General features: G+C 47.2%; 1 protein-coding gene across 5 annotated transcripts in view; it reads left to right on the forward strand.

The window, feature by feature from the left end:
* Positions 1–2,005: 2,005 nt before the first annotated feature.
* Boc (BOC cell adhesion associated, oncogene regulated) overlaps positions 2,006–12,931 on the forward strand; it is a 73,509-nt gene continuing 62,583 nt past the window's right edge. For 4 of the 5 annotated variants that reach the window (XM_027412620.2, XM_027412623.1, XM_027412624.2 and 1 more), the window contains exons 1-2: positions 2,006–2,479; positions 6,532–6,644. The gene's annotated coding sequence lies outside the window, so the exon portion shown is untranslated. The remainder of the gene's footprint in view (positions 2,480–6,531; positions 6,645–12,931) is intronic. The other variant, XM_027412621.2, reaches the window with a different exon arrangement.

Consider the following 12,931-nt stretch of genomic DNA (forward strand, 5'->3'; position numbering starts at 1 on the left):
CTTGTTCTTACTGGATCCTACAATCACTAATGGGGATGGTACTTGGAAACTATCTTCAAAAAGCAGAAATCTGAGACTGGAGAAAAGCTCAGTGGCTAAGGGCATTGATTGGCTGCTCTTCCAGAAGATTCAGGTTCAATTCCCAGCACCCACACCGCAACTAACAACTGTCTATAACACCAGTTCCAGGAAGTCCACTGCCCTCTTCTGGCCTCCACAGATACCAGACATGCATGTGGTATCCAGATAGACATACATGCAGGCAAAACACCCAAACACATAAGGAAATTAAATTAAAAATGTTACAAACTTAGATAAAACAGACAATTACCCTACTTGGCACACTAGTAGAACACTGCCTGTCAGCTGATCCATTCATTTCCTTTGGGAAATCTGAGTTCTGTTCCCAGGGTGGTTCTCAGGCATGGCTGGCCTCACTGTGCCGCAGAAGGACAGTGAAAGGACATTGAACAGGGAAAAAAAAAAAAAAAAAAAAGCATAGTCTCCAAGACTGATGAAAATTTAGAGAAGGAAGTGTGCGTGTGTGTGTGTGTGTGTGTGTGTATGTGTGTGCATGTGTGTGTATGTATGTATGTGTGCATGTATGTGTATATGTGGGGGCGTATAGGTGGGAGGCTCAAAGATGTATTTCAAAACCTTTTCATTGTCTTATTAAAAATGTTTCATCCACTTGATCTATTTTGCCCCAGGGAATATGCCCAACAATCTAGGCAAGTAGATAAAGCCAGAAGTACCAGATAAATCGATGCATAAACTGGCTTCTCCTTTAATTAACAGACACAGGAAGAAAGAGTAGTGTAAAATGTGGACTCTTTCCCCCCCTCCCCTCCCCCCCGATTCAATTAGAATCATTTGCTGAACACAAACTTTTTTTTTTCCTCATGAGAACCCAAAACAACAGAAAACAAAATCATGGCCTAAAAAAATTAAGCAACGTTTTCTGTCACATAGTGACTGAGTCCCAAAGCCACTGTCTACCATTCAGGGAAGACAGCACCTCTATTCAACGTGCTCTTGCCTGGCAGACCCACTCCAAGGGCTGCCTCCCCTCCACCTTGCAACATGGCTTTGACAAATGTCTTAACACCTGAAGCATGGGGCATAAGGAAGACTCACAGAGTCTACCTCATCCTTAGGAAAAGGCTCTTAATTCGGTGTTGCCAACTTAACTCCACTTTGGGCTTGGGTAAAAGACTGTTTTGAAATGTGGACCCGAGGAACCATCAATGTCAGATGGCCTAAAAATTAGAGTAATTCTTGCTCAGACCAGACCTACTGAATCAAAAATTGGAGGCAGAGCCTATCCATCTAGGTTGTAACAATTTGTCCCAAGAAGTTCTGCTAGAAAGGGTTTGAAAGTTACTGTTATGGATATTTTCTGTCCAACCAACACAGGTAACACACTAACTCTGTGACCCCCTCCCCTTCCTAGGATGACGAATGGAGGTCAAGCCAAGGACCTGGCAAACCCTTCCCGGCTAACCGAGTGAGTCTGGGAAGGCTGCCTTATGGCTTTGCCATCATGAGTTTTCTTGTCGTTTTACTTATTGCTCCATCCCACTTTTTTTTTTGAGGGGTGCCCTGCTTTAATAATTATGATTTTGTTTTTACTGGTTTATCTGGTAGGGTTTTTTTTTTTCCAGAATGAAAGAGGAATTCAGAGGTGGGTGCTAGAAAAAATGCTGGGGGAGGATAGACAGGCCATAGGAAGGGTAGTCCTGACAAGAGGAAGGGTCCAAGGTGAAGCTAAGCAGGGTGGAGGGCACCCCGCGAGTGGGAGAAAGCACTTTTGGTGTGGGCAAGAGAACGAAGTTGGAAGGACTGAGTGAGTCTCACGCGGCGCAAAGAAAGTTAAAGCGTTAAGGGGGAAATTGTCCTAGAGTTTGGGGGACCGTGTGTGTGAGTGTGTTTTCCCCCAGTTTCCTTTCCAATACTTTTTCTTTGCTCCCTTTCGCTCCTCCCCCTCCTCCCCGCCTCCTCGGCTCCCCTCCCCTCCTCGAGCGGTAATGGGAGGCTCCTAGGCAGGAGAAGCAAAAGAAGGAATTGTTTGCAAGTTCAGTCATCCAAAAAAGCGTCTTCCATATGGAGGGATTGGGTGAGCTGGGCGCGGCGTCTCCTGCCTGGTCCTCCTGCTGCCGCTGCTGCCACCACGGCTCCCGCTTCCTGCAGCGGGGACCCTGAGCTGGCTTTCGCTGGTGTCAGCTCCGGCCGCGCTCACACACTCTCGCACCTCGTACCCGCCGTGGCCACACAAGCCCTTCCTTCTCGGCCCGCAACTTCTGGGTCCCAGGCTCCTTTGTTGCTCCGGCTGCGGCCACTCTCCCGTGGCGTGTGTCCCCGTGTGTCACCACGCTGTGCGGGGGTGTCTGTGCTGCACGGGGCCGTGTGGCCCTCTCCGCGCCACCACGCGGGACCCGGAGCCCCGGCCCCCTCTTCCCAGGATCTGGCTGCAGGAGAGGTGAGTCATGTCACTGAAGTTTGTTTTCTTTTCATAAAAAGTTGTGTTTATTTGTTGGTTTGGGGCTAGGAGGCGTGTGGGAGGCGGCCGCCCGCCCCGTGAAGCCGACGGCTCCTGCGAGCAGAGCTGCCGGGCGCGGGCTCTGAGCGCTGGGCTGCGGCTCCCACTGGGGCTCCGAGCGCTGGGCTAGGGCCGGCCCGGGAAGGGGCTCCTAGTGTTTAACTGGGATTCGGGTTTGGAACTCAGTTGGGGTTCCAAGTGTTCTTCTAGGGCTCAGATGGGGTTTGGATCCCCGGTCTGGGGCTCGAGCTCTGAGCTGGGGCTCTAGTTGGGGCTCAGAGCGCTGAGCTGGGCTCGTGTTTGAGCTCCGATCGCTAGGCTAGGTTCGCGTTTGAGCTCCGATCACTGATCTGGGACAGACCTGGGGCTCTGACCGCTCGACTGGCTCTGGCTAGTGTCAGGGCCCGACGCTGCACGAAGTTCCCGGGGCCGCTGCTGGTCGTGCACGGCTCAGGGCCGCCGCGCCTCCCTCTCTAGCCCGGTCTGGATGGTTTCGCTCCCGTGGTTCCCGGAAGCTGCTCCTGCGGTAGGAGGGCGCGGACATCTTCCCAAACTTTCCCCGAAGGCTGACACTGTGCCCCGGCTGCCCAGGCAGGAGTGGGGAACAAGCCTACACTCAAAATCCATTTGCCTCTTTGGGAAAAAAGTTACCACCGGCGTTTTGAAAGGAAAATCCTAAATAAGGGACCGAAGGAGACCAAAAGTTAAACTGTCCCCAAAGAATCCCCTTGGCTGGACGATGGATGGGAGATACTGAATTGGCATCCGGAGATTTTTGTGGGGCTGGGTGTGTGTGTGTGTGTGTGTGTGTGTGTGTGTGTGTGTGTGTGTGTGTGTGTGTGTGTGTGTGTGTGTGTGTATAGTATCCCAATGGAATTGTGTTCTGGGGATTTTGTTTCTGATAGCTATCAGAAGGTGGGGAAGTACCTGGGGTTGGAAGGGCCTGTCTGTTAGTTTTCCGTGTGGAAAAGCTGTGAGAGGTGTTTGGCAGGCAAAACTGGGGAGCCTAAAGGAGCCTTGGAGGTGGTTTTGTTGACATGTGGAGATGACCCAGGCCCCATCCCTTGACACAAGCGTTCTGCTCCTCCAGAGATGTGGCATTTGCGCCTAAGAATATGCAAACCACACACCAGCAGTCCCAAACAGGAGCTTTCTGGGTGTGGTGAGGTGTTCTGGGCTCCCTTAGCCCTTCCTGCAAGCTCCCTTCCTATAAGCTTTTGAACTGGAGTTACCTCTTACTGGATTAAGTGACAAGAATATTCTGTTTCAGGCCCGCATTGCCCGCACATTTGTCACCTAGCTCTTTGTTGTACAGAATTTTGTAAGCTCAGATCTTTAATGAATGTAGCTTTAAGAACTCTTGAATATGTAAACACATTTGATTTATTCTACCACTGGATGATAATTGTAAGCAAGTAGCCCAACACCACGACAATTTTCTTTTTCTTTCTTTTTTCACATCTTTGGTTTGACCAGTAAGTCTGTCTCCATTTCCTCAAGAATAGTGTGGAAAACATTAAAAAGATCCTGTTGGATCAACGTGAGGGCTGGGATGCCCATACATCTGGATGGTCTGTTTCTGGCTCTTTAAAGTGACTCTAGGCAAGAGCCTGGACATTTTGAGGTGTGTAACAGGTTTCCCAGGAGCACTCTGAGGTCTTATAATTGGCCCTTTTTAATGGTCTCATAATTGAGACCCAGGAGGTTCCCATGGTAATCTTGAAGCACTCTGGGCTCAGCGAGACAGAGTTGAGTTGGAAATGGCAGTAGAGTTATGATTTCCCAGCTAGATGAGTCTTCGGATTGAGTTTATGCAAAGAGGAAGAAAAATAAAAGAAGTTATAGTTCTCTCCTTGTGCCTCTTGGCTGACGCTGCCAGCCCTTGTGGAGACTGAGGATTTGTGCCTTCAGGAGTTGGCTAGAGGCTGCCTATACCTATGAAATCCAAGGACTGAGATGTCAGACACTGCCCCTTTGACCTACTTTTATGATACCTCAGAAACACAACACTCCAAGAGACTCACTCAGGGGAAGAGGCCAAATCATGGGCAGTTGGAAGTGGATGTTGACAGAGTCCAGGATGGGCAAGTTCTATGACCACAGCTGGGGAGGAGGAATCTAGGGGAAAACCTTGAGAGGAACATGCTTAGCTGCTAGCTGGTTGGCCAGTTCAGGATAAAGGGTGTAATTTATGTCCCTTTCCATCCTCCAAATGGGTCCAGAGATTTTACTGTCTTTGAAGTGTTTTTCTTCAGTGGCATGAGATCCCTGCTCTCTTAGAGGCCTCTCTGTGGTTTCCATGGCCTGACATGAATAGGAGATTATTCATGAAGTAATTCTGTTGACTTCCTCAGGGGCTCCTGGGATTTAAGAAAAGAGGGCAAGAAGTGAGGATCATAGTATTCCAAGGGCCCTAGGGGGTCTGGGTTCAAATATCAGCAGTCACTGATATGCTTAATGACTTAGGGTTTTGTCTCTGTGTCTTTCCAGCAACAGCTGAAGACCCAACTGCACTAGGTAATTACTGTCTAGAATTTTCTGGTGTCTGAATAAGAAAAAGTTAACCAAGCTTCAAAGTTGTCATTATACATTGGGAAAGTTTGATTTCTTTCCTTCACACTCTAAGCTCCCCTGTCTTTTGGGGAAGGTAATGGAAATGGGAGAGGGAGAAAGAGCGATATGCTTCCCTTTTGAAAAACACATTTACTTTAACATATGCAATTTCTTGTCACTTCTACGCTCAACCAATATTTATGGTGCACCAGACAGCAGGATGGGAGCTTCTTTCTCCCAGGACAGTCAGCTTTTCTCATCAAAGAGTAGGTCCCCTAGGCTTTTATTGATTATATAAACATCTACTACTACTTACAAAAAATGTTTTGATGATTACCCATAATCCCATTCTATAATCAACTTCTCGCTTTTCAGTTGTGCATATGTACTTTCTGTGGCTGTGATGAAAGTGAAGACCACTGTCATCAGACACCTCTGAAGTGGCTTCGTAATTTGATCGAAGACTCACAGAAAGCACATACTTCCTATCACATTGCTGTTGATGGCATAAACAGATAAACGAATAACTGTTGGTGGAATAAATCAAATCCTAGCTATGCTCTCCCAAGCATGTGATATTTTTATAACCGGTGAGCTTGAATCAAATATTTGGAGTAGGTGAGCTGGCAGAACGTGTTTGTTTTGCATCTAGAAATCCATGCTTACAAAAGCTTTCGTTGGGAAGAATTTTGCCTCTAGATCACTTAGGGCTGGTTAGAGAGGGGAGGTGGGAAGAGGCTCTAAGGAGGTCTCAGATGGTATTCCAAGCACCAGCCCTGATCCTCCAGGCACACTACCTCCAGCTGCTGTCCTCATCTGTCCCTGAACCTTTCACCCTTAGCCTTCTTCTCCACTCTTGTCCCATCTCCCATCTTTCTTTCATTACACTGCCATCCCCTCTTCATCCCCACTGCCACCATGCTTGACAATTCCTGCTGCCCACCTGTCACCACCTCACCATCATCTACCGTGTACTCCTCACGTGCAGTGGCTTTAGGACTCAAAATCTCTCATCTTTCATATGTTCTCCACCCCACTTTGTGGTGCTAATACCTTCTTCTCTGAGTTGATCACCAATAGCTGACCATTGATTTCTGATGAGTTTATTACCTGTACCCTGCCATCCAGGGCCCCATCCTTATTAAGTACGAGGCCTGCTTATGTATTCTTAAGAAGTACTTTATGAATGTTAATGAAAGTGTCTTGCTGGATTCAAAGATAATGGTTTTGTAAAATAATAATCATTGTTATTTATTGCTCATCAGTTCTAGCAAGGAGGTAGTCACTGGAAAATTAAAGAGGCCTGTGATCTTAGAAAAAATGTTTTTCTTCTCTTTTCTTATCCATAAAATGGATTAATAAGGGGCTGCTGTGGTTTACAGCACCACACGTATAAATAGCAAGGACTTCAGAACTCTGTTTATCCTCATTGTTCGCAGGGTGAAACAGCTCTTTTTGTCTTCAGTCTGGAAACAGGCTTCGTGGACTCCATGACCCATGAAGTCTTGTCAACATCCACCCGAGGGTAGCAGGGAAGAAGTAGAAGACATAGGTGAGGTTTTCTGCTATTTGTCTTCTCTCTCTCTCCTTCCCTCCTTTTCTTCCTCTCTCTCTCTCTCTCTCTCTCTCTCTCTCTCTCTCTCTCTCTCTCTGCTGAGTCAGTTGTTTCTTCATGTTCTGTTGCCACCAAGATGCCAGTGTTTCTCATCCATTAGTTCTGGAAGAGTCCAGCTTTGAATGGAAGGTAGAGTTCAAGTTGCTCCTAGCAGCTCATATACTCTTGTAGGCAAAGCTTGTGGTGGCCATGGGAACCCCTTCTCCCAAGGCAAACCCTGTCAGATATGTTGGAGACAGATCATTAACTAAGAGATTTGGAGTCTAAGCTTGTTGTGAAAAAGTGCTGCGGAGGTTTGGGTGAGGAATGCCAAGTGTTTATGCCTCTGTCAGTGGTATCACAGTGAATGCCTTGTGGGCTGATGTACCAGTCATTGTTTATCTCACAAAACTCAGAGGGATTCTGCTTCTTACTGTCTTCTAAAATATAGCTAGGGAATAACTTCTCTTTTCCTAATGACAAATTTGGCCTTATCTTCAAAGGAGGCCTTTGATGTTTGGGACAGGATTATTGGGCAGAAAGAAGAAATCATAGCAGGAATGCACATTGAATTCATTGCAGTTGCCAGAGAACATGTTGAGAAAGTAACCAAGAGTGCAGGGTAAGCAGTCCTGACGAAAAATAACCCCAAAGAAGCCAAGCGCTGAGAAGTATGGAAAAGAGCATTATTCTTATGAAATGAGTTTGAATGATGTTAGGCAAGAGGAAGAGTGGCCAGGCTGGAGCCTCCGTCCTCTCCCTGGCCTTTACTCTATACATGCTATGTCCCTGGTTTCACGCCATGAGCTTTGCCAGCTTTCTTCAAGAATCTGTTTCTAATGTTTGCTAGGAGAGTCCATAGCATCTGGCAGTCCATTGCTGGCCAGAAGAGAAAAGCAGAGCAAACCCTAATGTCAATTCATCAGCTAAGAAGTACTTCCTGAACCAAGGGAGACAAAAGCTCAGATTGAGTCAAAGCCAAAGATGGGGCCAGCAATTCAGCAGTCCAGAATGTTCTTTTGCATATCTGCCTGTATGAATTGTTCCCTAGTTTCTTCCTGAAAATTCATTTTTTTCCCCTCTGTGGGTGATTAATCATGCTGGAGACATCAGATAGCAAAGTCAAAGTATTTCTGTTTGCATTTTTTTAGAAGAGATTCTGAATTGAAAGCAGACTCTCTTTAGTCTGGGTCTTGGGCATGTTTCTAAGATCAGTCCCCTTTTCAGGGGAAAAGAGATAAGTAGATGATTTTGTTTCTCTCTCAACACATCAGATTTCTCTTGGCAATTAGAGAAATGTCCAGTGTGGTGGTGTACATCTTTAATCCCAGCACTAGGCAAGTAGAGATAGGAGAATCAATGTGAGTTTAAGGCTAGTCAGTACTACATAGAGAGACCCTGAGTTGAGAGAGAGAGAGAGAGAGAGAGAGAGAGAGAGAGAGAGAGAGAGAGATGTGCTTGAATTTAGCATTTTGCTTATCGGTTACATTTGCTCCCTCACATATCTCTGGATATATAAACATCTACAGCAGGTTTAGATGACTGTGAAGTCTGTCACAGAGTAGCAGGTGAAGAGAGATGTATTTTAGGGGCAACCAAGTCACTGAGCTTCCCAGTTGCTCCCAAATCTCCAGAAGTTTCGAGAAATGGAGGTAAAGATGGCTGGTCTCTGGAAGACTCCATCCAGAAACACTAGACGTGGACTCAGAAAAAAGTCCTACCACCACCACTTTCCCTGGCTCTGCCAATACTTTCCCAGATTAGACTAAGCCAAGTGCCTCTACTAATCCTGGTTTACCTAACATTATAATCCCAGCAGGTTTATTAGGTATGGGTCACAGTTAATTGGAGAGGAAAATTGGGGGGTTCTGGGTTTATTGGTTTTCCATGAAAGCAAAGGCTGCCCTTAATTATCTCACAAATCACCTCTCCCACGTGATGCTCTTTCTGAAGAGACTGTCATCTTCCAGCGATTGTAGTAGATCTTCCTTTTTCCCTAAGTGCGCTCAAGGGAGGGTGCTGTGTTAACGTGACAGTTAGCACAGTGCCTCCTTTTGCAAATGCAGCTGCATAAAGTCATGGCTGCTCGCAGCTGTTTACCTCTGTCATTATGAAAGGATGTTTTGTAGCAGACAAGTATACTTGTATACTCATTTGTTGTCTTACAGTTTGGTGTTAGAGTCCAGTGTATGGCTGCATAGGCAGGTCTGCAACCCTTCCTTCAGCCCTTAAGACCCCTGGTGATCTGCCATCTGTAAGATTGAGTTGGGCCAGGTGACAACCCAGTCAGGTGATTTTTCTTCTATAGGCTTCTGTTGCAGACATAGAGGCTGGGACAGTAGCCTGGCTCTCACCCTGCTGGACTGTGGCAACTTGCCAGCTAGTTCCAGTGGGTGGTCTTTGACAATAAAAGAAGGGGGTTGGGGGAGCTTAGCTCTCCTCCCCAAAGGGGAACAACAAGGTGGCTTTCTATAGGTGGGCTTTACATGGGCGGCCAATCCCCTTGTCACAAACACACCACTCAGGTCTTGAATGTGGGAGAAAAGAATTGAGAGGCTTGTCTGAAGGTGGTATTGTATGGTGTGTGGTTTTTGTTCCCCTGATTTTACAAACGAAGCCTTGTGTTTAGGTACAAGTGCATGAGCACACATGAGCAGCAGGTACCCTTCAGGAAACAAGGGAAAGATTTCAATCTTACTTCTCAGAGAAGCAAACCCCACACAGCTTCTAACTCCACCACTCAGGGAGGCAGCCATGGACAAGGGGAAGGAGATCAGCCTGCTCTGTGCCAAGAGGCAGCAGTGACTGCCTTTTCCAAAGATGAACAGACTTACAGTTGTTTACAGAGCACCTACTGTGTGCCAGGCCTCCAGCCCAGCACTCCATTATCCATGCAACCCTCCAGCAGCCCGGTGAAGATAGACCTCATCACTGTACTCTGCAGATAAGGCAGTGGAAGCCTAAATAAGTGACTTGTTTTGGTCTCTTAGCTGGTAAGCGGCAGAGCCAAGATTTCATTACAGTCCACTAACTCCCAAACTCTCATTCTAAAACAAGTAAAACAGTAGACATGCTCTTCCCACAAGCAAAGTCCCTTGACTTAGGGGAACTATTTCTTTTGTAACTAGCTGCAAATACGGGGCAGGTGGGATCCTTTATGCGACTTGCCTTAAATGCCATTGGTATAAAACAAGAGTCACAACTGGAGAATACATCAGCACTAGGGATGCAGGGTTCTGCAGCACAGCCGATGTATTTTGTAGGCAGAGGTGGGAGTCATAGCCGCACTGGGCTTCATATCAGAACATGTTTCTTGAGACTTGCCCCTCCCCTGGGACATTGTCTGAATCTCCTGGATCTCAGCTCCGCTGTAGCTGCCAGATGAATCCATTTGCACCTAGGATCTTTGCAAGTCTAATCAAGCAGGTCCTCCATTCCCTCAGTGGGGTGAGGGGGAGAGCTGTTTGGCCTGGAAGACACTTTGACTGGTCAGGAAAAGTGGCAGCTTGTATAGAAAAATACCCCGGGGAAGGAAGTAGCAGCCTTGACAGACAGGTAACTGACGGGAGATGCTTCCTTGCAGGCAAATATTCAGAAGGCAGCCAGCAGAAAGGATTCAACAGGCAGTTACCTGCAGGAGCCCTAACACTCCACTCCCTACAGGCTTAGCAGTGTGCTGGAAGTTTTGGTACAAAGAATGTGTAGTTAGATGCTCCTTTCCCCCCATTTTTTTTGGTGGGGGAGTAGAGGTGTGAGATCTATGTGTATGTGTGCTTAGGTGTTTGCGTGAATGTGGGCATTTGGGTGTTACTGTGTGAGTGGGAAGGGCAGAGGACAACTTTGGATGCTGGCATTCGTCTTTTACCTTGTTAAAAGCAGGATATTTTTGTTGTCCTCTGCTATATACACTAGGCCATGCTACCACACTCAGCTTTACCTGGACTTTTGTGATCCCAATTCAGGTTTTTATACTTGTGTAGCGAGCAGCTTGCTTAATGAGCTCCCTCCCAATGCCAGTAGTTGCTGCCCATGTTCTCTGTTCTGAAACAAACAGGGTAAGCCTGAAGCCATGATATTCTGGTTGTGAGAGAAGTGGTGTGCCTGGGTTTACAATACAGCAATGGGATGGAGTGATGGCGTGTTTGGTATCACAAAATGCCCCCTTTCCATGCTTGTGTATGCAGTGAACTGTCACAGGGGACACAGGTTGAAAACAGTCTCCTGGAAACTGAAAAGTCCAAGCTGTCACATCCATGCTCACCCACTTTAAGTTCAAAGATAAGAAATTCCAGGGCATTAGCTAGAGGTTTGGCAGGACTCAAGAGGTCTGCCTGTGTGGGTGTGTTTGCTTTCCTTTGCAAGATTCTGAATAGAAGGCCATTTGATCAATGTATCAGAAACTCTCTTGGGTCCTTCCACACCACCACTCTGTCCCTCCCTTTGGGAGTCTTAGGGTCCCTAGGAGTTGGATTGGAAAAGAACCCTTGCAACAGAATTCTAGGTAGCATCTTTCTTTGCAAAAGGAAGGGATAGGTGTCTAGAATATTTATGGGGTGTCTTCTGAACAGGCAGATCTGTAGGGAATCTCATTAGGAGGTGCGATGCTGGAGAAAATACTCTGCAGGAGGGTCAGGTGCTAAGATGTGTATCATCCTGACTCAGGGGAACTGGTCTAGGTTCAACCTCCCCTCACCAATCTCTGCTGTGCAGCCCTGTCCAAGTCACCTGGACATTAGGATCCTGGTTTCTTTTCTTTTCCTTTTCTGTACTCCTGGCTTTCCTGGAACTTACTCTGTAGACCAGGCTGGCCTCAAACTCACGGAGATCATCCTGCCTCTGCCTCCCAAGTGCTAGGATTAAAGGCGCGAGCCACCACCTCCCAGTCTGGGATCCCAGTTTCTTAAAGTTGTTAAAGGGAAGACAAGGAGATGCACCTAAAGCATGTGGAATGCATTGTGAGCAATTAATAGGCAGCAGCTTGTGTGTACAGGGGAATAGAGTGAAAGGACCATTCTTGGAAGTGAGGGGGATGCACAGATGAGAGGCTTTGCTCATGGGATCCCCATTGGCTCCAGGCCTCCCAAGAGGAAGGAGAGGTACCTGGTAGGGCCAGGCCTAGTCATCAGCCAGATGCATCTTAGCAGCCTCCCACCCGCCCACGCTTTCTCCAGGGTGGTACATCTCAGCCTACCCTACATCTCAGCTAGGATGCCAGAAATCCTAGCATCATTCTCTACTTGGCTCCTCATCTCCTACTCTACCTTGTTGTTTATTTATTGCAATTCTGGGGACAGAACCTAGAGCCTCCCACATCTTGGCAAACACTCCACCATTGAGCCACACTGTCAGTCCCAATATCCTTCTCAAAGTCGACAGGTTTAAGGCTTTACTTTCAAATGTTTGTACAATTCTTGACTCTTTACCACATAGTCTTCTGGCCACAGTTCTAAACTGCACAGTGGACATCAGCTTGTTTTCTGATGAACTGTGATGGTACATTATTTATGATTTATTAAAGCTTGCCTGAGGATGCAGAAAGCAAAGTCAGCCACAAGCTATAGAGGTCAGGCAATGGTGATACACACCTTTACTCCCAGGACTCAGGATTAAGAGGTAGACAGATCTCTGTTAGTTCAAGGCCACACTGACTACACAACATTGATCCAGTCCTAAAAGAAACAGCTCACACAAAGGTAATCTCAGAACCTCGGATCACATGCTTTTAGTCCCAGGACTAGGGAAGTGGACCCAGGAAGATATGGCTTGGGTGGAGAAAGGAATGAAAGGTAGGAGGAGACAGGAACTGAGAACTTTTGCCTCTGAGGATTCATGGAGACAGGATTGCCATTTTGGCTGGGTAGAGGTAAGATCTAGTGGCTTGGCTGCTTTGCTTCCCTGATCTTCAGCTTGAACCTTGAATCTCAATGTCTGTGTCTGTGTCTTTTATTTTTCATGCTACACTGAACCTTCTCAGTTTCTCCTGGCTCATTCAGAAAACATCCAAACACCACCACTGTCTCCATGCTTTCCTAGTCTTACCTTACCTGGCCAGCCTGCCCACCTCCACAGCTACACAGGCCTTCCTGGCTCCTCAAGCTCGCTGGGCAGCCTTCCTGCTCAGGCTTCCTGCCTTGGTTCTCTGTCTGGAAAGCTCTTCCCCACAGCCTTCCCTCATGTCATGAGAGTCTCTGATCCCCTGTTACCTCAGCCCGGATCCCTTTATCAAGCAGCACTGCCACCACCAT

This window comes from Cricetulus griseus, chromosome 4 (assembly GCF_003668045.3).
Source record: "Cricetulus griseus strain 17A/GY chromosome 4, alternate assembly CriGri-PICRH-1.0, whole genome shotgun sequence".
Taxonomy (NCBI): domain Eukaryota; kingdom Metazoa; phylum Chordata; class Mammalia; order Rodentia; family Cricetidae; genus Cricetulus; species Cricetulus griseus.